Source organism: Acromyrmex echinatior, chromosome 17, assembly GCF_024713525.1.
Source record: "Acromyrmex echinatior isolate Ae372 chromosome 17, ASM2471352v2, whole genome shotgun sequence".
NCBI classification, from domain to species: domain Eukaryota; kingdom Metazoa; phylum Arthropoda; class Insecta; order Hymenoptera; family Formicidae; genus Acromyrmex; species Acromyrmex echinatior.
This window is the reverse complement of record NC_141868.1, coordinates 4994991-5018388: the sequence shown is the minus strand read 5'-3', so window position 1 is coordinate 5018388 and position 23398 is coordinate 4994991. Positions and strand designations below refer to the sequence as shown.

The window sequence follows — 23398 nt, the reverse complement described above, 5'->3', positions numbered from 1 at the left end:
GAAGTATGAGGACTTCAGGTCCTCCTCCGTGACCGTCACGCGCGGCCGCGGCTCCTCCCCCTCCGCGGGAGCAGTTTTACCCCAAGTCCTGATCGGGCTGCGGCCAGGCTACTGGGACCCACTCCATGGTCGAGTCCCATTCCATCTCCAGCGCCCTGTCCCTCCCGGACGTGCAGCGGGAGGTGGACCTCCGCTTGTCATGCTCTAAGACCGCCACCTTTGAGCGGAGGAGCACCAGCTCTTGATTGAGCTGCCGTTTCTCCTCCGCCCAGGCCCTGGAGCGTTCATCCCACTGGCCGCCGTCTGCCGCCAGTTCGCCGTCGCTCGCCCTCGTTACGACAGAGCTGAGAGCCGCGGACAACTTCGCATAAGCCGTCCACAGGTCCCTCACAATGTCGCCCTTTATATTTTTTGACTTCTCAACCGCTTTGGCTATGGTCGCCAGCTCGCGCGTTGCCACTGCGGCAATGGCGCAAAGCGGTTGATCATCAAACTCGAGGGCGAGCTCGACGGGCGAGCCCTGTCCCTTGCCTTCCGTGCCACCTCGGAGTCGAGTATCGTCCGGTGGTCCTTCCTAAGCTGACGGGAATTGGCCTTGTCAGCTTTTTTGGCCCTGGCCTCCGTCGTAAACTTTCCGACGTGGTCCGGATTCAGGGCCGGCCTCCCACATGATCTCTTTGTGGACTTCCCCTCGGAATCCGAGGAGGAGACCACAAAGTCCGCTGCTCGCTTGCCCTCTCTGCTCTCGCCCCCGAGGGACCCCAACAAGGCTGTAGATCCGGCTCTCGAAAGGGCGCCCTCGGAAGTGGCCGCCTCAACGCGCGCCCCGACCTTGCTGCACGCAGGGTCGGGACGTTGTTTGCGCGAACTGTCGCTCTTAGTAGAGCGAGCGTCCGCCACTACGCTCTGAAGCGAGCGTTCTACCTCCTCGTTTGGTTTAGAAATAAGAACATTGTCCATTAGATTGATGTCAACGCCCCGCAGCGGCTCCGTCAGCTAGGGTGTACCCTCACCCCTCCCCCGGAAAACCAGGAGAGGGGGCCCCGAGTTCCCCCGGGGAGCTGGCATATGGCACGGGTCCCCGGAATATTACATCGGGGACACTGGCCTCCAGCCTCTTACTCCCCGTGAGTGGATGTGATGCAAGTCCACTCACGAGTTTCGAGGGTCCCTCGCCTCCGACCTCAAGGGCACCGCTGCGGGTGGCGCTACCCGGGGCGGCCCCACGGACGGTTCGGGTCACGGAAGCGGCGCCCCTTCCGGACCCTAGCCGCCGTGGCGACCAGCGTTGTTTGTGCCGCCCGGTGTCCCGCTTCGGAAGGGACGCCGTCGCGGAGACACCGGGCACAATACTCGACGGCCCTCCCCGGCCTCGACCTCGGAATACGTCTGAGCGACCGCGCGACCTCACCGGAAGAGACGGGCGGATGATTCCGCGACGGACCGAAGTCCGCGCGGCCCCGTCCTCCCCTACGGACTAAGTCCGCACCTCACGAGGCGGGAGAGAGGGGACCCTGGTGCAATGAGCCGAAGCTCTCAGGGATCCCCTTCCCCCCCTCAGTGGCATGGGCCAGCCCGCAGCCAGGAGCACCCAGCATACGGGCCGACCCGCCTTGCGAGAGCACATTCCACGTCCGGAGCCCGAGGGGACCACCCAACCCCGAAGGGGAGGAGAGGACACCACGGAACTCCGGGCGCGGTGGGGGGTCGAAACCCTCACCCGCACGGGTAGGGAGCAAACCTTCCTCTGACGGTGCCGTTCCACCGGGCGATTGAAGTCAGGGCCGCCAACCCCTACCGGCACACTGGGAACCCGTCCCGAAGGACGAGACCCCCAGGAGTCCCTCCCACGAGGAGAGGAGACCCCCTTGGGGTGCCGGACCCGGTGTACAGACTCCCCCTGTGAGGAGGGAGTCCGTACAGGCTGCTCTTAGACCCCCACGTGCCGCAAGCGACCCGTGGGGGAGCCCTCTCACCATGACAAGGTGGCAGCCCGCGAGAGGGAACCTAACCTAACCTAACCTAATCTTTTTTTTTTTGCGTAGGAGGAGAAAAATCTTCGCAGCGCCCTCTCCCGAGGGGGACCCGAAAGGGACACCCATCGGAGGGGGGAAGACGCCCAACAGCCCGCACCACTGGGTGTGCCGGATTCGACCGCCCCGTGATCTCAGGGATACACCGGAACGGCTGCCTACCGACTAAAAAACTCCCCCTTGTCCTACAGCATTACATCCATACATATATCTGAGTGCCCCGGAACTACCGACCGGTATTACTTCAGGGCACCCACAATGCAAACGGGATGGCTCCCACCGCACGCACGGGAACATCCTTTAATATTAACTAAGCCTAACTATATATACATATATATATTAGGTGTTGGAATTAATTCGTAGCGTTTTACAAGTGATGGGAAGTACTTTCATTAATGTATTTTTTAATGCTCATGTGAAATAAATAACATTCTTTCATTAAAAACGCTACGAATTAATTCCAACACCTAATACATTATTTACAATGATAAATTTCCACTATGAAGAGGTGAAACCTCTTGGAAGAGGTGAAACCTCGGGAAGAAACAGAAGGTACAGGAGGAAGCATCAACTCCCTCCGATTCCTCTCTCGATCCCTCTCCGCCTCTTCCTTTCTTCTAACTACTCTTGCAAAAATTCGCGAATGCAGTCCAGGCTTCGGAGGAGTCCATGATGGTCCCAATCACCAAGTTATACTCTCGGTCTAGATTTAGATCAAGACCGAGAGCCACGAACAGATTTCTTCTCTCCACCTCCCACGAGAGGCAGTGAAGAAGAGTATGCACAGCGTTGTCAATAGCAGCACCACAGTGCTGACAAATTGGAGTCTCCGCCTTTCTAATCCCGTATAGATAGACCTCAAAGCATCCGTGACCCACAATGACCTAGGTCATCCTAAAAGTAAGACCACCATGAGTCCTCCTCATCCACCTCACCAGTCTGCCTATGATAGCCCCCCGAACAGCAGCCCCAGGTGCGTTTCGAGGAAGCTCCTCGAGCCGCGCATTCCACCTAACCACAGACCTCTCCGTTTCCTCGTCGCGAATGAGGCCCATCGTCTTGGGAGCGATGAAGCCATTTCGCTCGATGGGGCTCGCCGCCTCAAGTAGGATCGCCTTAGACGATCAGCAATCAGATCAAACGGGACCAGTCTCGCGAGTATCAGTGATGCCTCATAGGAAACAGTCCTATAACCCGTTATAATTCTAAGTGCCAGCTGCCTTTGTAGTCTAGCGTCGAATGGTACGATCCCTCGCAACCGCCTGTGCCCACACAGGAGACCCATACAAGACGACAGACATTACCACGTTGGCATATACCCGATGTCTGCACTCCCCAGGGCCGCCAATATTGACCGTTAATTTACCAATGGCCGCTGCCATCCTCAGAGCCCTGGGAAAGACTCGGCGGAAGTGTTCTCTAAAGGATCACTTAGAATCTATCATCAATCTCAGGTATTTTATCGAAGAGCGCAGTTCGATTTTCGCATCCCCTATTCTGATACTTGCACTCGGTATCCGCCACATGAATGCCACGGCCTCCGTTTTGCCCGTCGACACCTAGAGGCCCAGCCGCCTGATCGCCCCGACCACAACAGCCGCTCCCAATTCCGCCCTAACAACCGCCTCGCGTAAGGACGGCCCTCTCACTACTAAAAGAGTATCATCCGCGTAGCATAGAACGAAACAACCCAGCGGCAAGCCGACACGCAAAACGGAGTCGTATCCAACATTCCAAAGTGTCGGTCCCAGGACCGAACCCTGAGGAACCCCGCGCATCATAGGGGATCTCGTGTATCTATCGTCCCTGTCCATATAGGACAGCCATCTGTCCGACAGATAACTATCCAGGATTCGTCGGAAATATCCCAGAACCCCCTTTTCCACTAGCGCATCCCTGATGACAGGCCACGGGAGGGAGTTGAAGGCATTGGCTATGTCAAAAGACACAGCCAACACCACCCCCCCCCCATCCCGCACCCCATCATCCACCATCGCACGAAGCCTCCAAATGGCATCTACTGTAGATCTTTACGATCTGAATCCGAATTGAGATTCCGAGATACCCAGACTCATCCAGACACTGCGTCAATCGGTTGCTGATAACCCTCTCCAGCAACTTTCTTGCCTCGCTCAAAAGACAGATCGGCCTGTAAGACGACATCCGATCAGGCTTCCCCGGCTTCTTGAGCAGCATCAGTCGCGCCATTTTCTATCTGGATGGAAACACTCCCTCCCTGAGACATGCCGTAAAGCAGCTCATCCAACGCTTGACCAAGATGTCACTCGTACTCCTGATGACACGCCCGATGATCCCATCAGGACCAGGAGCCCGACCAAGATTTATTCTGGTGAACACGGCCCCAATCTCCTCGCCAGTTATGGCCAAGGCGTCATCCCATTGGACGGGGGAGGCGGCAACATGCAACCCCCCCGCACCAGACGGGAATAACGTCTCGACCACTTCCCGCACGATTCCTGGAGAGAGAGACTCGACAATTCGAGACGCGCCCATCCGCAATTTATCGAGCACTATACGATACGGCATGCCCCAGGGATCCCTATCGAGAGTATCGAGAAGACCCCGCTATAGGTTCATCTTCGACCTCCTAATAGCCTTCCTGAGTGCCTGTCTCCCTTCCTTTAATTCAGACCAGATACTTTTTAGCTGATACTTTTTAGATGACCCAATACATATACGAATGACGGTTTTTTTACTCTTTCTCTATCAACATTAATAATTCTTTTGTACATGTCTCTCATAATATCAAAAATAACTTTCGTCTCTTTCTATTAATTTAATTTTATTAATTGCGATCTTGTTTGTACCTTTTCTTTATTATTTGCGACTTGATTGTACTTTTCTTATTATTTTTATTTGTTAATTTATTATTACAATTTGTACTTGCTAACAGAAACATGTACGTCTTTTTGTACACGCACAGTTCGGAGGAACACATTGGTGTCAATCGTTTATTTGGTTTTCTCTCAATTTAGAGCGAGTTTTATAGTTGATATTGCATCCGTATGCGAATTTTATTTAATTTATATATATTTTATCTACGTTATATCCATTTTTATCTTGTCTTCACATTGAAAATGATCCAACAGGGATCGAAACGTTTGTTTTTGTTCACTGATTATTAAATTATTAGGTGTTGGAATTAATTCGTAGCGTTTTTTAATGAAAGAATGTTATTTATTTCACATGAGCATTAAAAAATACATTAATGAAAGTACTTCCCATCACTTGTAAAACGCTACGAATTAATTCCAACACCTAATATATTTCACGTTTTTTTTTAATTTTATGACTTGTTTATTTTATTTTTTAACAGTTTAATGTAGATCATTATTTTGTTGTTTGATTTTTAGGCTCGTAGCCCTTTATTCTTTCATTTATTTAAATTTATTGAGCCTTATTATTTTTATAATATAAAATGAATATAACGACGTAGATAAACAAGGAATACTTTATGTATATCACAACTCACTTTTAGGAGGACATCAAGGAATGGAAAGAATTATTAAACACATTCGATTGAAACACAATTGGCCAGGATTAACTAAATACGTAGAAAATTATATCGCGAGATGCGAAACATGCCAGAAAAACAAATTAAAAGGGAGATCAAAGGCGTCTGGAAATTACAGATACGGCTCGACGACCCTTTGACAAATGTGCTTTAGACATCATCGGTCCATTAACGTTGAGCAGTCATGGAAATAAATATATATTGATCGTCCAAGATAATCTCACTAAATTCAGTAAAGCTATACCCAAATTAAGAAGCCGCCGAAATAGCAAAATAATTTACACTCAAAATTATTTTTGAATATAGAATACCTGATAAAGTATTGACCAATCAGGGCAAACTTCATAAGTGAAATATTTAAAAATGTCTGTAAACTATTAAAAATCAGTAAAGTACAGACAACTGCGTATCATCCTGAAAGCAATGGTGCATTAGAAAGCTCTCATTATGCCACCCCTGGCAGAATACTTGCGACATTACATTAACGCGGATCAAACAGATTGGGATGAATGGGTTCCATACGCCACGTTCACATACAACATTACTCCACACACAGCAACAGGGTATACTCCATTCGAACTAGTTTTTATCAAGTAACGTATTTCTGCACTGACAAAATCTCCAAATCCTATGTACTGTTATGACGATTATGCCAAGGAGTTAAAAAAGCGACTGCGGGCAACCAATCGAATCGCTAGAGAATATATAATTAAAGCTAAACTAACCGCCAAACAACAATACGTTGTTAAAGACACTAAAGCTATCTCATTCAAATTAGGAGACAAAGTATCGCTTCACGACGAAACTCTGCGACGAAGTCAATCGAAAAAATTAGATTATGAACAGTTATTATTAGTCGGCTCCGTCCCGAAGTCGGAGCGAACATGCCACCTCACTCACAAAGGTATATGCAATAGACTACCATCCACCATCCAACGAAGCCGCCCCGAGAAGGCCGATGGAAAAACCGAGCAGCGCCTGCAGGGCGTTTCTGCAGGAATGAGCAATTTTGCCGCGACAAGCCTCGAATCCTTGAGACGTCTCGCGCTCACGAGAAATCACAAGGAGGCCTACTTATTTGCGTCTTGTCTCTAGCTGCACGCTCTGGAAGGATAAGGATAGGGATTGAGATTAGAATTAGGATTAGGATTGGATATTAACTTGTCTATGATGCTGAAACAATCAAGTAATTAGATTGCCTCCTGCCTCATCGAAACAAGTCAGCTCTATGTGGGGCGCTGGCGAATTTAAACTCGTAACAGTAAGTTATGAGTCGAACGCACAAGGCGTCTGACCACCGACGTTTAAAATTCATTATGAACAGGATCATACGAAATTATCGAGAAACTATCAGCTGTCAATTACAAGAAAAAAATGAGATGAAAAATTAAATGCATACACATCAATCGCCTAAAAGCATTTATTGAACACTAATAGAATAAAGAAGATGGAAGGAAAATGAAAATATATATATAAGTTATGTCTAATATGTATCTATCTCTTATTCTTGTATTCTCCTCCTCCGAGGATACGCTAAGAAATTCAATGAAGTCCAACAAATCTTGAACTTCCCGGTCAATAAATTCAACATCGTCCACAACAACCTCGGCTTGATTTACCATGAACTGAATCAGCACACTGTAGCAATATATGAGACAACATGGTTACAGTATAATTGAATAGCAATGACTAGAAGAAAGCAAAAAAAAGGCAGAAAGAAATATAAAATATACGGTTAAAAAAGGAAGATTACATCCTGGGATTACACCAATAAATGAAATAGTAACCAGCCTGAAAGAAACTCAAGTATTGCCATTTGCCATTAGGACTCCATTTCTCTTTCAGGATCCTTGAGTCAATTTGAGAAAAAATGCATCACTGTCAGTGCGTATTATGACCAACGAATATACACACTATTTTGAAATTCCCTCTAATTTCTTATCCGAAATATGATATATTCAAGGTCATACCATTACCCACACCTGACCACGATAATGTATTCACTGAATAGATCAGACTATAATAGCCGTAGATAGCGAAAATCATCATTATATGTCGTTAACACGCGAAGATTTAAGCATAAGATATAAACAAATTGACTATACTTATATCTGCGAACACATCAATCCTACCATGAAAACACAAATTCGTTATATATGAAATTCAAATGTATGTGCAAAATTCGAATTCTAAGATATTGTGTAATTTTGATAAGATATTGTGCAATTTTAATACGCGATATATTAAATCTAATCATTCCATATAGATAGCCTTCTAAAATCAAGGAGCATGGTTATACTCCACTCCTTATATAAAATATTACTATAGAACAAATAATTACTATAGACTGTAAAAATCATGAGGAATATATAATAGAATGAAAATTGTATGAACGGGACACATTGCGCTATACGGAGAATGTAAATTAACAACGGCGGATATAACTGTAAAAACAATAGGAACCATTCAAACAACCCGCTTCAAACCCCAGAGTACAAAACCCGTTTGGGAAATCAGCTAGAGCTTAAGGACTTAAGCCAACCAGAAGTAATAAAATTAAGAAAAATTATTCATGACTCGACGGAATTAATGGGCGTCTAAGCGTCAAACCACAAGATTTAACAACAGAATTAAAAAACGCACAAAATTCACTATCTTCTGCCGGAATCTATTATATGTACTATATATATACAATTTCGAGTAATATTATCAATATATTAATTATTATAATTATTGTAATAATTGTATATACTATCAATAAACGGAAGAATCGCGGGGCGAATGTAATAAATCCTGCATAAGAAAAAAAAAGAAAACATCAACCCTCCATTTTCTTTTTTCAATGGGAGAAGGATGTTATGACCCAAATAGATAATACCCAAAATCTACGTCTGCAGATTTTCTGCAGACCAGCAATTAAGGAGATGCTGGAGCGAAGGCCGAAGTTAATTAAGGTCGATATTACAGGTTTTCATTTCCATTGTAAGATGCTTACGCCCTCTGAGTTAATATGATCATGCAGGAAATTCGATCGATTAATTATCGATATTTTTATTCCATTTCCTACATTACCATCTTAGCAGGGACGTGTATTAGGGTCGGTTCCACAAATGTAAAATTTATTTTGGAAAATTTTCCAATTTTAGAATTGAGAAAAAAATAAACCGTAATTGAAGTTAATCTTATACTTGTAGAATCGGACCTTAGAAATACAGTTGTATTATGTATACATGCAGTGTAGACCGTGTTCCAATATACAGGGTTGGCCATATTCGACGGAAAGATGTTTTTTTTTTCAATCATGGGAAACGTCGTTACTCGATCTAACATCTCTTTCCCATGATTGAAAAAAAAACATCTTTCCGTCGAATATGGCCAACCCTGTATATTACCAGTATTAAAAATCTATAATATACATAAAGTACAGATTTTTAACTTTAATAACTATTTCGATACGAAGCCCTAGTAGCACTTTTTCCTTACGTCTAATGTCATTTTAGGTAATAATAATATAATATCAATAAATGAATACGACATTGCACATACATAATGTAATTCTTTTTCATGAATATCCATATATATATATATATATATATAATGAGTATATCTGTACATATAAAATGAGAATTTATCAGAGAATTCGTATCGTTTGATTATCTTTTTAAGATGTTACGTCTGATCATCTGCGTTTGATTCTCGTTAGCTTTAATTATGTTAGTTGTATGTACATTCTGATATTGAAAATATAAAAGCATATATCATTAATATCTGTATATTTGACCATAAAAAAACATATCTCTTTTTATTTTTTCAACGTAGAAAAAAGAAGATCAGTACACCTTTTTGTTACGTTCATTTTCAAAAAGAGATGAAGTAGTTACACACGTACGTGAATATGATTTAGAAATATATTTTATGTTTTGTAATGTGAGTATATCATAATGCACATAAAATATAATTCTATTATTCACTAATGTGTCTATATTATTAGGTGTTGGAATTAATTCGTAGCGTTTTTTAATGAAAGAATGTTATTTATTTTACATGAGCATTAAAAAATACATTAATGAAAGTACTTCCCATCACTTGTAAAACGCTACGAATTAATTCCAACACCTAATATATCTGCATGAAAAGCTAAGTATGAGCTAAGTATGATATAACTTTTATCTCTCTATTATGGGCCTTCTACAATAAGTCATTAGTTACAAATCAGAAGTCAGAAGCTAAAAATTGATCAATCACAGTCAATTTTTCTGACTTCTTATTTATGACCGATTTATGGCTTATAATTGTAAAAGGCCCATTAAACATAATAAAAAGAGATGGAATAGCTACATATGTATGTGTAATGTATTTACGTACTGACAATACATGTTACATCCTAAGTTAAAATGGTATTGAGAATAAAGGAAAAAGTGCTATTACATTATACGTATTGTGACGTGACGTCTTCCGTCCGTCACAAGGGCCGCATGGCCTGACCGAATAGTGCAGTATAGCGTCCTGGGTCCTCTCACCTTTTGGGGGGGGGGGGACCTGCGCTTCTCCCGTGTCGTCGTTCGCATATCTTGCGCGCTCCGCGCTGCCGTTTTTTTATTTCCGTTTCGGTGTATTCCCGTACCGAGGGTTACAGAGGCCGGCGACTCCCGCGACCTTGACGGAGTGACGCCATCTCACCGGGGAGAAGAGAAAGAAGCACGACAAAGATTGAGAGTCCAGAGGCGACTGCTGAGAACAGACCGCCGGGAGACACGATACCTGGCCCCGGGTCGCACGCAGGTGATACCTTTCCCGCATTCGTTACGTTTTTTTTTGTATTATCGCAAAGCACCTTTTATCGCACCCTCTTCCAGGTGCAAAGCGGATAGAGAGTCAGCATGACCTGACGAGGAAGGCTACTCTGCGCTATAAGGACGGCGAGAGCCCCGGAGAGACGCCTCGAGGCCACGAGGCGGCCTGAGAAAGACTACAGTGATGTCTCGAATTTCGCGCGCCAGGACACATTAGACATGACGCGGTTTTCGCGAGTAGCGGAAAGACGCGGGGCCACGCACCAAGCAGGCGATAAGGCCCCCTCGCGGGGAGAACGAGCCCTGCGTGCGCCCGGGAGGATTAGCGGCCAGCACTTGAGCTGTGGCCCGCTCGAAGAGAGGACGCAGGACGCCAACCGATTGAGAGCTTTCCGAGGCCAGCTAGGAGCACCTGCGAGGGAACCGGTGAGACGAATGTAACCGCTGTACAGTCGCTGGGTTCCGCGTCCGGGAGGCGTAGATATCGGATTTGTTTACCGGAAATACGAGTGAGTGCACGTGGTTTGATCGTGTATTAGAGTTCGCGGGAGTAAAGTACGCGTGTCGCCTCCCGGAATGGCCGTTGTCGTCGGGATAATTCCAGGGCATCCGCCAAGGCCACAGCCTCGTCAATTACTATCGGTTTCTTTATCGCGGATCGCATGTTACGTCGAAATCCCGTGCCGTACTATTGTCGCCTATCGTCTTTATCGTCTGTAGCGTAAGATTTACTTGTCCATTCGGTTTTCTATGTCAGAGCCTTTAAGGTCGATGGATGATCACAATTAATGAGTGCACGTATTTTGGTCGTATCAACATTGTACATTGCCGAGCTCGTAAAACAGTTGTTGCGCTCACATAGAATTTATCGTCGCGGCTGTATCGCTAACTGTAAATGTGAGTCGAAGACTCATTTAATATATTGATTACTCTTGTTACTGTTAAATTCGTGTGTACTTTATTTTCGCTCCTATTCGCTACTCCAAGAGATCTGTTATCCTCGGCCACGAATCACCCCTTCTGTCACTTCCGAGGCTGAGCTGCCGATTGAGGGCCCGTCGACATTCGCAGCTCATTACAATATAGTAAAGCATAAAGAAAATATCCTGCAATGTCTGGAGAGAGTGGCACGCTCACTCGTGCCTGGCGCCCAACTATCGTTTTGTAATTATGTGCCGTCCCTAAGAGTAGTCGCAGGAAGACGCATTTTGCCGCGTTTCGCTTAACTCCCCCCCGGCATCCGATCGTCGGCAGGAATTATAGCTGTGAATGCTCGACGAAGTTGCGCCACGCTCGTGAGTGCGGTTGCAGCATATACATGTATTTCAAATACATGGTTACATCCGAAGATATATCTAAGTCACAGTCAGAATGTATTTAGTAAAAATATTCTTATTGTAACTTGCTGTTAGTCACGTATACATTGACCTATAAGTGTATACATTTGCTAAAACATTTTGCTTTGAATATGATATACTTATATACATTTCATAAACGTACAGCATCATACGAAAATTATGCATGTGACTATTGACTGTATAATGTATGTTATATATGTATATGTATAACGTATATATTACATAGGGTGTCCAAAAAGACCCCGGATTTAGGAGCCGAACATAAAGGTGATTATAACTATAATCGGAAAGAAATGTGAATTATACTTGTATCCGCATGCATAGTATGCCAAAATATAATATGTTGACCTATGATTCACGTTCTCTTCTATGACTGAATTACGGCCATTTTTGTGCTATAAGGTTACATAACGTTTTTAGAAAAAACGTTTCAGACAAAAGTTATAAGGTTTCAAAGAAGCTATTTACTGATATTCAGTCTTTTTTTTCTTCATTAGTTTCTTTGTTTCCATCACGTCAAGCAATCAGCTTTTGATTCCATCATGACAATGCTATTCACATTTCTTTAATTGCAGACGCAAAATTCTACAGTTAATTCCGTAATTGTTTCACTAAATTTGATAATCGAATGCCTCTGCCAGTAAATTAAAAATAGTCGGTCTACGATGAAGGCCTCTGACATTTATCTATAACTAGCCAAAGCACGATTTACAGCTGTGGCATTTTGTTATAGCTAGCCAGCTCACGATTAACGCCTCTGACAGTAAATTAAAAATAGTCAGCCCACGATGAACGCCTCTGACATTTGTCTATAACTAGCCAAAGCACGATTTACTGCTGTAGCATTTTGTTATAGCCAGCTCACGATTAACGTCTCTGACAGTAAATCAAAAATAATCAGCCCACGATGAACGCCTCTGACATTTGTCTATAACTAGCCAAAGCACGATTAACGCCCCTGACAGTAAATTAAAAATAGTCAGCCCACGATGGACGCCTCTGACATTGGATCTAATTAAACAAAGCGCAAATTATTGTTATAACTATATCACTTGTATGATAAATAAAAGTGATATTTTCACGAATGTGAAAAGTGAATTTTCATAAAGATGCTAACCTTTTCCATGGCTTCATAGGGTGCCTTCCAACAAGAAACACACATCACAATGAGCAATTTTGTTCTTCTAGAGTGCCTTCCAACAAGAGACACAGTGTGACACGGTGCATCATTACAATCTTGTTCGCTAATACAAGAATGAGATACTGTATTGTACTGAGTCGCTTGTTAGAAAGCATTCATAACCTTCTCTTACCAAAGGCAGACAATATTCTGCAACTACATTTTTTTCTATTTTGTGAACACAAAACACTATATAAATACACTCACACACACACACACACACACACACACACTCACACATACATATATATGGTTGTGCGTAAAACACTACACTGAATTGACAGTTCTGTTGCGCGGCAACGATACTGTGAACGCGGGTCATATTGATTACAGCTGATTGACTCGTATAACGCCGTTGTTTTCTGACACATACAGCGTCACGCAAAACGATATATGTATACATATATATATATATATATATATATATATATATATATGTACACATACATACAAAAAATTTTTATTTTTCACTCTAAGAAAAAAGATACATAATCCGATATCATGGTCACATTATCTTCTCCTTAGCGACTAATTAAGAAAAAGCGTTCACCGTATCTAAATCTACGTTATTGTAAAAACTCTCCATTATCTTTGAAATTCTATTATTGATACATCATTTAAATGCATTCTCCAGGTTTATTCCACTAAAAAAAAAATACAAATAGATGACCAGATATATGACGAGGTAAACTAAAATTCTATATTACATTCTGTGGCACAAAAATGTGATCAGTAGCTTTGAAACTATATCATAAAAATAATAAAGTATTAGGTGTTGGAATTAATTCGTAGCGTTTTTAATGAAAGAATGTTATTTATTTCACATGAGCATTAAAAAATACATTAATGAAAGTACTTCCCATCACTTGTAAAACGCTACGAATTAATTCCAACACCTAATAATATTTTAAAAATACATTACATTCAGTAAAATGCATTAAGTTATTATGATGTTCAATCACCATTATTAAGAAAAAATAATACTATGTAGAAAGGAAAATATTTTATTTTATTTTATTTTATTTTCATGACAATTTGCTGGAAGGTATGGTCGCAGCATACTGTTCCTTACACTGTGACGTTCTTGAGATGCACGTCCGCGCGTGAGCGGTTCGGCCGTCAAGCGTCAAGCGGTTGTGAAGGAAAAGTAGGTAGCATTTCAGAAATCGGCCCGAAATGCGCAATTAATTTCGAGCACACGTATATAATTTCTGTAATTTTATAAAAAGTATATTTGGAGTAATATAATATAATAATAGGTTTATTAATAACGTTATTTATTAAAAAAAAATTGTGAAAAAAGGAAAAAGCAGGATCGAACATAAGATCTTCAATATTCTGATTTTACACCTAACGCCTGAGACCACGCTGAGTTCTTGCGGATCACCTCGACGAACATGATACATATAGCGCACGGAAAGTCTTAAACTATTGTATATCTCATCAATGTTTATGTTTTGAAATTATCTGTGCATTTGCATTTTTGCTACGTTAATGAGAAAGATATATGATTAATATAATTTAATAAAAAGAAAATGAAAGAATTTTAATTCACAAATACGGTTGCCAGCTCTCCGTTTTTTTTTGCCAGACTTCGGTTGCTTGGACTAATATTTAATACTCCAGCAGACGACAAAAATTGAAGATTTCGCATCTGCTGGCATCTATTGAATATTAGTTCAAGAAACCGAAGTCTGTCAAAAAAAAAATGGAGAACTGGCAACCGCGTTCGTGATTTAAAATTCTTTCAATTTCTGTTATTTCGATAGAGCGAGACAGAGAAAAAACAAAAACGGATAGAAGCTCCGATTGTAATCGGTGAGTCTCGCGCGGACACGCCGAACTGGGCTCGTCTAGCAAAACAATGAGTCTGTCTCTGTCCTTCTCTCTGTGGTCGCTTGTTTCTAGCGACCGAAAATATTTTCTCGACGATCTCGGCCGCTTGGCGTGTATCATAAGGAGAAAAGAGACATTCTAGACAATACATAATTTTTATTAAATTATATTAATCCTTTGCCCTACGATTTAAGTTACGATGGCGCGTGCCATAATTAACAGCCTGGAACATGTTGTTTATGTTTGGTCCGATAGACGTACCACGGGTCTCATCAACGATATTTATGTTTGGACCGATTTCTTTACCACGAGTCTCACACGATATTATGAGTGAAAGAGTTAATCATATACCTTTCTCATTAATATATAATAGCAAAAATGATTTCAAAACGTGATAGTTAACGAGATATAGTTTACGATTTTCCGTGTATTTTATGTACCACATTCATAGAGGCGGTCTGCAAAAACTCAGTGTGGTCTCGGGCGTTAGGTGCGAGATCAGAATGTTGAGATCAGAATGTTCCTATGTTCAATCCTGCTTTTTCCTTTTTTTCTTAATTTTTTTTTAAATAAATAACGTTATTAATGAACATATTACTCCAAATATTAGGTGTTGGAATTAATTCGTAGCGTTTTTAATGAAAGAATGTTATTTATTTCACATGAGCATTAAAAAATACATTAATGAAAGTACTTCCCATCACTTGTAAAACGCTACGAATTAATTCCAACACCTAATATATTTTTATAAAATTATAGAAATTATATGTGTACTTCAGTGTGCTCAGAACTAGTTACACATTTCGAGCCAATTTCTGAAGTGCTGTCTATTTTTCCTTTACAACTGCTTAACAGTCGACGGCTGAACCGCTGGATCGCGCGCGGACGTGCATCTCAGCGTCACAGTATAAGAAACATGCTGCATCATACCTTCCAACATGAAAATTATCATGACAACATTTTAGCATGAAAATTATCATAAAAATATTTTCCTTCCTACATAATTGTTATTTTCTTAATAATAGTGATTGAACATCATATTAATAAGTATATACATTTTACTAAATATTATGTACTTTTAAAATATTTACTTTATTATTTTTATACATTACATTGATACATTCGGTTTTCTTTCAAAGAGCTACTGACCACGCTTATGTGCCACAAAATGTAATATCTTTTAATATAGAATACTGATAATATCAATTTAAGACTAATAAGAGTCGATACAGAACGAGATGCGTAATTTTAAACTAGAATGATTCAACTTCAATAACTCCGTAATGTCTTCTTTATTCAACATGTGAATAAAAAAAGGCATGTTGAATAAAGAAGACATCACAGAAGACTAAAGAAAGTAAAGGATTGATTATTTGCTAGAAGGTACGGAGCATATTTCTTAGTGCAACGCTCCTGAGATACACATCCGCGCGCGATCCGGTGTAGCTCAACCATCGAGCATTGCGCGGAGGCGGCAGGGGGAAAGAAGGCGATGCTTCAAAAGTCGACTCAAAATTTAACATGTATTCCAATAACTATAGGAAGAATACCGAATCACTTTAATAGATAAATAAAAAATTATTTGTATATTGCATATAAAGGCACATATAAATGCTTTTTGATTTGTTAATTATAAAATTATATTGACATCATCCTTATAATTATATTAATTATCCTTATAATTATATTAATCGCACTTTTGCGATTTGATTGATTATCAGAATTTTCATTCGCATGATAATTATAAAAAAAACATTTCACAGAAAGTACTGATCGACGTAACATTATTATAGAAACATGATTTTTTTTTTGGATTTTTTTTAAAGGTAAATTAAAACTTTTAGAAATACACATATAATTTCAATAATTAAATAAAAATATATTTAGCCTCTAATATATGTTTGTTAACAATGTCACTTATTTAAAAAAAAAAATTATGAAAGAAAAAAGGAATCGATCATGAGATCTCTAACATTCAGATCTCGCATCTTACGCGTGAGACCACGCCGAGGTCTTGCAAATCATTTCTATGAACGTGGTATATAACGCTCATATTTTTATATATACAAAAATATATTATTATGACGTTTCCGGCTGATAATATATTGCTGATTTATTTACAATGATTCAATCCATTTCTATAGTTGAATAGCAATACTACTTCGTTTGCGCGCGACCGATAGGAGGAATGGCGCTTCTTACTAAGACTCGACATCCGAGTCGAGTCAAAAATGTGCTGTATACAGTAAATTTAGACTTTGCATAAGTAGCTGGCGATTTACAGAAAACCTCAAAGAACAATACTATGCTTGCAGAAACGAGTTACGAGCTTTAATGTAAGTTCAAAGAGTATTCGAAAATTTCATTTATATGCTACATCTACTACGAGATTGCCGCTTGTCGTACCGACATCCGAGCAGAAAGGAAACTCAACCGAAACACACATCGCGTTCCGAACTTTGATATATGCATGTGTAAATAATTCAGTAAATAAAGTTTAGACATGTGTATATATGTACACGCACACACACGCGCGCGCATACATACGCACACGCGTGTGTATTTATTCTATTATATATAATATATATATATATATATATATATATATATATGGAAAAAAAGAAGTTAGATACGCTTATTGAAAAATGACTCGAACTGTATTTCATTACAGATAATGAATTACCTCTCAACCTTGATAGAAATACAATTTGTGTTTCTCAGGCCCAGTTGCATCAATGTTACTTTAACTTTAAACAAGGCTTAAAATTCTCTGTGTCTCTGTCTCTCTTTTGCTTTAAAGCGAGACAGGAAGCGTTTTAAGCCTCGCTTAAAGTTAAAGGAACATTGGTGCAATCGGGCCCTATACAAACTTCTATAATTAAACTGTTGACTCAGTGTAATAGAGAGAAATGAACCTGATTCTGGGCTGTCCTCGTCATAGTTCAAATATGCGTATGTATGCGTCCTGTCTGTGAATATCGTATAAATTTATATGTGAAAACACTATGATAATCATAATAGAAATTATCACAAATGCGAAATTTCATTGTAAACTTCTCATTCATCAGCTTTTTAATGTAATTATATTATAGAAAATAATATAAATAAGATTAATTTGCAGTGTAATAAATATCTTTTTAAAAAAAAAGATTAAAAAAAGGCGCCAAATTTACGTGTATCTCCTGTAAACCCATAAAAAAGTGTTATATAAACTAAAAAAAAACAACGTTACATAAATCATATAATTCAAGTAATAATATTGTTAATATTTTATTATAAATTATCCCTCAGTAGTTTAAAAAAAATATTCAATTTGCAATGAAATACAACATTTAATGTATTGTAAAAAAATTAAAGATATTAAGCATCACAAATTGAGAAAATTTTATTGAAATAACAAAATTTTTTATGTAAAAAAATTTGCCGCGCGCGTTGTTTGACTTCGAAATATAATAAGTAAATGTTACATAAAAGAATTGAACGATGTTTATTGCTTAATTGACATTAATCAACATTAAAATCACAATTACAATTAAGATTATAATTAATTTTAAATCTACTTTTAAATCTAATTTAAATCGCATGAATTATCGGCATCGCCCGGCGTCGTCGTCCTATATCGTCGTCGTTGTCGCCGTCGTCCAGTACCATCGTCGTCGTTGCCATCGTTGACGTATACGACAACGACATAGTTGAATCGTCATCTTTATTTATCGTCTTTCTCACTTTCTCTCTCTCTCTCTCTCTCTCTCTCTCTCTTTCTCTCTCTCTCTCGTTCGTCCGCTCTCCTCCTCTCCCTGTTTGCCTAGTATACATAAATTACACCCGTTTTCGCATTAAGAATTACTTTCATTGCTAATTTTACTTTAATTTTATATTAAAATTAAAATTCTATGAAAACATTGTAAACAGCAGTTTAATGGACAAAACGCTTTATAGCGTATATGCACTCGTGTCACACGTACGTCTAAAAAAATTTGAAAAGCTGTATGGTCCCTTTTGGGAAACGATCTCTAGATCTCGGTATCGGCTTCACTAATTTTATTATTTGGAGTGGTCGCAATCGAAAGATACCGATATATAACATTATATAATAAAAGTGTTTTCAGATTTTTGATTGCGATTTTAGTTTCTGAGTAATTTTAATTTAAAGTTGTTGATATCAAAACTATATCAGATAAAGCTAGTGATAGCCTTGCGAATTTGATAACGATATGAATATCTACGCAACAACATTTACATATCAAACCGTCAAGCGATCCGTTTTATATTTTAATTTAAAAATAACTTATTAAAGTAACTATACAGGGAAATTTCGATATATTGTATTAAAAACATATTATTATTATCCATAAGTAAAGTAAAAAAATAATTAATAATTGCTATTTTTTGTTTTTCTAATTTCTACTAAATAAAATATCTTTTTGCAAAAAGCAATCGTTATATTAATTCGTTTATGGAACTTTAATTACGCGAGTAAGCAATCACTTACTCTAATAAGCGTGAAGTATTATTACGATGTATATCTTCTAGCACTTGTCGCGACCACGTTTCAAGAAGTAATGCACGCCGATACACGGAAAAGTTTGCGCTACGTCTGCCAACTTGAGTTTCATTGAACGAATGAAAATAGTAGTAGCACGATCTCGCACAGCGCTAAGCACAACGGAGACATAATAATAATAAACGCTAAAGCGTCTATAAAATGTCGGTAAATTATCTCAAAATAAGTCTATATTTAATAAAATTAAATTGTGCTAAATATACTCTTTAAATTATTGGAGTAAAATTTTACAAAAAGATTAAAAAGTGAGCCAGTCTTAAAAAAAATGGGAACATTTTCACTCTTTAAGAGTAGTGAGATTTCATTCTTTTTAAGTAAGATTTTGTTCCTTTGGAATAAATCTCACTCCAAAAGAAATCTTACTTCAAAAGAATGAAAATCTGCTACTTTTTGTTTAATCAAGAATGAAAAATTTTAATTCATTTTTTTCAAGATTGAGTTTTCATCACAAAAGATTTAGAGGGTATAGTATGCTTTTTATGCTTCAATAAATGAACAATTATTTTATATTTTACGTTTCGTTGTGCTTTGTGGATTAATTAGCGTTGTCTAGAATAATAACGAAATATAAAAAATCGATTGACAGATTTCAGAATGGAAATGTTGTCACTTAATATAATATTTAAAATGTAATATAAGAGCTAGACATTGTAATATATAAGAGCTAAATAAATAGATCAATTAAATCTCGTTATCAAACAGATTCAAAAATACAAACATCAATATTTATAAGTATTCCATCAAAGAATAATATCTCTGTCTGTAAACAGTTTAGCAATAGTTTTTGCAAACGATTCCTTACATCGTTTCTGTACCTTTTGTGATTAGTTACCAATAATCCTTACAAAACGTTATAATGTCAGAACAAGAAGTAGACGATATTCTAATCCCAGTTCGTCGTTGGATACGTGGCCATTATACAAAATTAACAAGTAGTAATGAGGCAAAATGTAATCATTGTGCAGAAATCACTATAAATAATAATAGATACTTAGCTGATTTACATGAACACTTGGTGAAGAGACATTCAGACATATTATCAGAAGAAGAGAAGAAAGAAGATAAATTCGATTGGTCTTGGGATTATTTTATCGCAAAAAGCGATACAGAGGCAACATGCAAAAAATGTGACGCAAGAATTAAGTACCGTTCAGTATCTTGTCTCAAGAGTCATTTAAAACATATTCACAAGTACGGTGTACTCCAAGTAAATTAAAAATTTATTTACGTACTGAAGAATGTAAAATTAATAATAGTAAAATGATCAATGTCAGCTAAAGAAAATGTAACGCAAACAAATATACTCAAATATAGCTAGAAAAATTTATTAAACAGATTTTTGATACATGTCAAATATGATTTGCACTTTTAAGCATTATAAACGTTCAATAAAAAAAAATTCAAAATTTATTGCAGTAACATACACACAAATTAGAAATTTTAATCAAATATTTAGTATATTTGTAGTGATACTGCGCGCAAACAAAAGAATATGGAACACAGAACAAGAATTTTAATCTGTTCGAAATTATGTATTTCACAACACAAGATTTCTGAAAGTTGAAATTTCAATTTTTTTAATTCCTATTTCTTTGATAGCGCAATTCCTTATAACACTAATAACCTTATAAACTCGGTATTCATTTATGTTAAATAGCCTTATCAAATAACAAACTGAATTCCATGTTTCAAATTTACTATTACTGTGTTTAGTACAAAAAATTAGTGAAAAATAATGTGAAAAATTAAAATTTTTACCGGATAATTATTAGAATTACAGAATATTTAAATCTGCTTGATCGCTACATTTTTGATCACTACTAAATGTTCGAATAATAGATTTTAAAAAAATTATAATTTAGTCCGCATAACGGAGGATGAGCATAATTGAAAATAATATGGTAGCTTCAACGTACTTTTTATTGCTTTTTTAATAACTTCTTATGTAAATATAGGATATTCAATCCAAATTCAGATCGTGTAGAGGGCAATAACGAGAGCAATACAGACAATGACATCATTGCAAATGAGGATATAACTAAAAAGACAGATTTCATTCAAGCTCGTCTTTACATACGTAAACATTACAAAAAATTACCAAAGAATAATGCTGCAAGATGCAACTATTGTAATACAAAATTTACTACGCAAAGTAGGTGTTTAGTTAATTTACATGAACACTTGGTGTAGAGACATCCAGACATATTATCAAAAGAAGAGGAGAAAGAAGATAAATTCCATTGGATTTGGGATTATTTTATCGCAATAAGCGATACAGAAGCAACATGCAAAAAATGTGACATATCAATTACGTACTATTCAGTAACTGATCTCAAGATGCATTTAAAACGTATTCACAAGTAGGTATATTCCAAATGAATTAAAAATTAATTACCGTAATAAAGAATATAAAATTAATGCAAGTAAAATGATCAATCAATGACAACTAGAGAAAATGTAAGGCAAACAAATAAAGCTATAAAAATTTATTAAACAGATTTTTGATACATGTCAAATATGATTTTTAATCAAATATTCAATATATGTGTAGTGATACTGCGCGCAATCTAAGTAATAGGGAACGGGGAATAAGAATTTTAATCTATCAGACACTATGTAATCCAACAAGACATGATTTCCGAAAGGTTAAAATTTCTATTTTCTGTTTCTTAGTTCCTATTTCTTTGATTGCGCAATTCCTTATAAAACCTTAATATAACTCTATAATTCCTAATCGGTATTCATTTATGTTACAACTTCATTGAATGCAAACTGAATTCCATGTTTGAAATTTATGCATATATATATATTATCTCTGTTTAGTATAAAAAAAAAGTAATATTATATAAAATATTCTTATTTTTATCAGACAATTATCAAATTTACAAAATATTTGAATCTGCTTCTTCGCTAAATTTTTGATCCCTCCTAAATGTTCAAATAATATGTTCTAAATAATTTATAATTCATTCGTACAGCGAAAAATGTACATAATTGAATATAATATATCTACTGTACTTTTAATTGCTTTTTTAATAACTTGTTGCAAATGTAGAATATTAGGTCCAAATTCAAATCGTGTAGATAACGAAAGCAATCCAGATAATGATATGAGTACAAATGAGGATATATAACTCCAAAGACAGACAATTTTATCCCAGATCTCGTCTTTGAATACGTAGACGTTACACACAATTGACAAGTAGAAATGAGGCAAGATGCAAGATTATTGTGGATTAATGCAAGATTTAATATACATAATAGATCCTTAGCTATTTTACATAAACACTTCGTGAAGCCACATCCAGTCATATTATCAGAAGAAGAGAAAAAAGAAGATAAATTTTATTGGACTTGGGATTATTTTATCGCAAAAAGCGATACAGAGACAACATGTATACTATATAATGCAACAATTGCGTCTAAACTTACAAGTCGTTTAATACTACACTTAAAACAATGTCTTATGTAAGTATATTCCAAGTAAATTAAAGACATTAATTAACGTTCTGCAAGAATATAATATAATAGTTAAATAATCAGTATCAGATAAAAAATGTGTTATGCAAATACCCATGGTATTTACTCAACAATAAAATTGTTAGATAAATTTGTGTAATACGTGTCGATAAATATGATTTATAAATGCATCTATTCATACACATATGTATATACACATATTTATATTATATACAAGGTTTAACTGAAATAACGCTCTCTAAGCGTACAGTACTATTCCTTTTATATGTATAAAAAAACTGAGTCAAAGTGTCCTGTAATATTTTGCAATTTTCGCAATAGTTGACGAGATATTAATTTCTAAAGATTACTAAAACCGATAAAATCGATGAATAAAACAATTTTAAGATACCTTTTAGTATTCTTTGCGAAATATTTTGGAGACGTTTCTTGAAGAATTCTTCAAAAAATATTTTAAAATTGTCCTGTATACGTTAATTTTAAACATTTTGCTCATTAGATAACTAAAAAAAGTATTACAAAAATTGTAAAATGGTAGAAGACTTTTCCATTCAGTTTTATATTAGTAACAATACCATATGAATAATGGGCGTTTTTATTTTCAAAAACACTCTGTATG

The 23398-nt window shown here is 37.8% G+C and overlaps 1 protein-coding gene and 1 pseudogene across 1 annotated transcript in view; one reads left to right on the top strand and one right to left on the bottom strand.

Annotated features, from left to right (window-relative positions):
- LOC147906885 (uncharacterized) overlaps positions 1–23398 on the bottom strand; it is a 365738-nt gene that overhangs the window by 296432 nt on the left and 45908 nt on the right. The window lies entirely within an intron of this gene.
- Positions 6199–9494, top strand: LOC147906889 (uncharacterized; annotated as a pseudogene).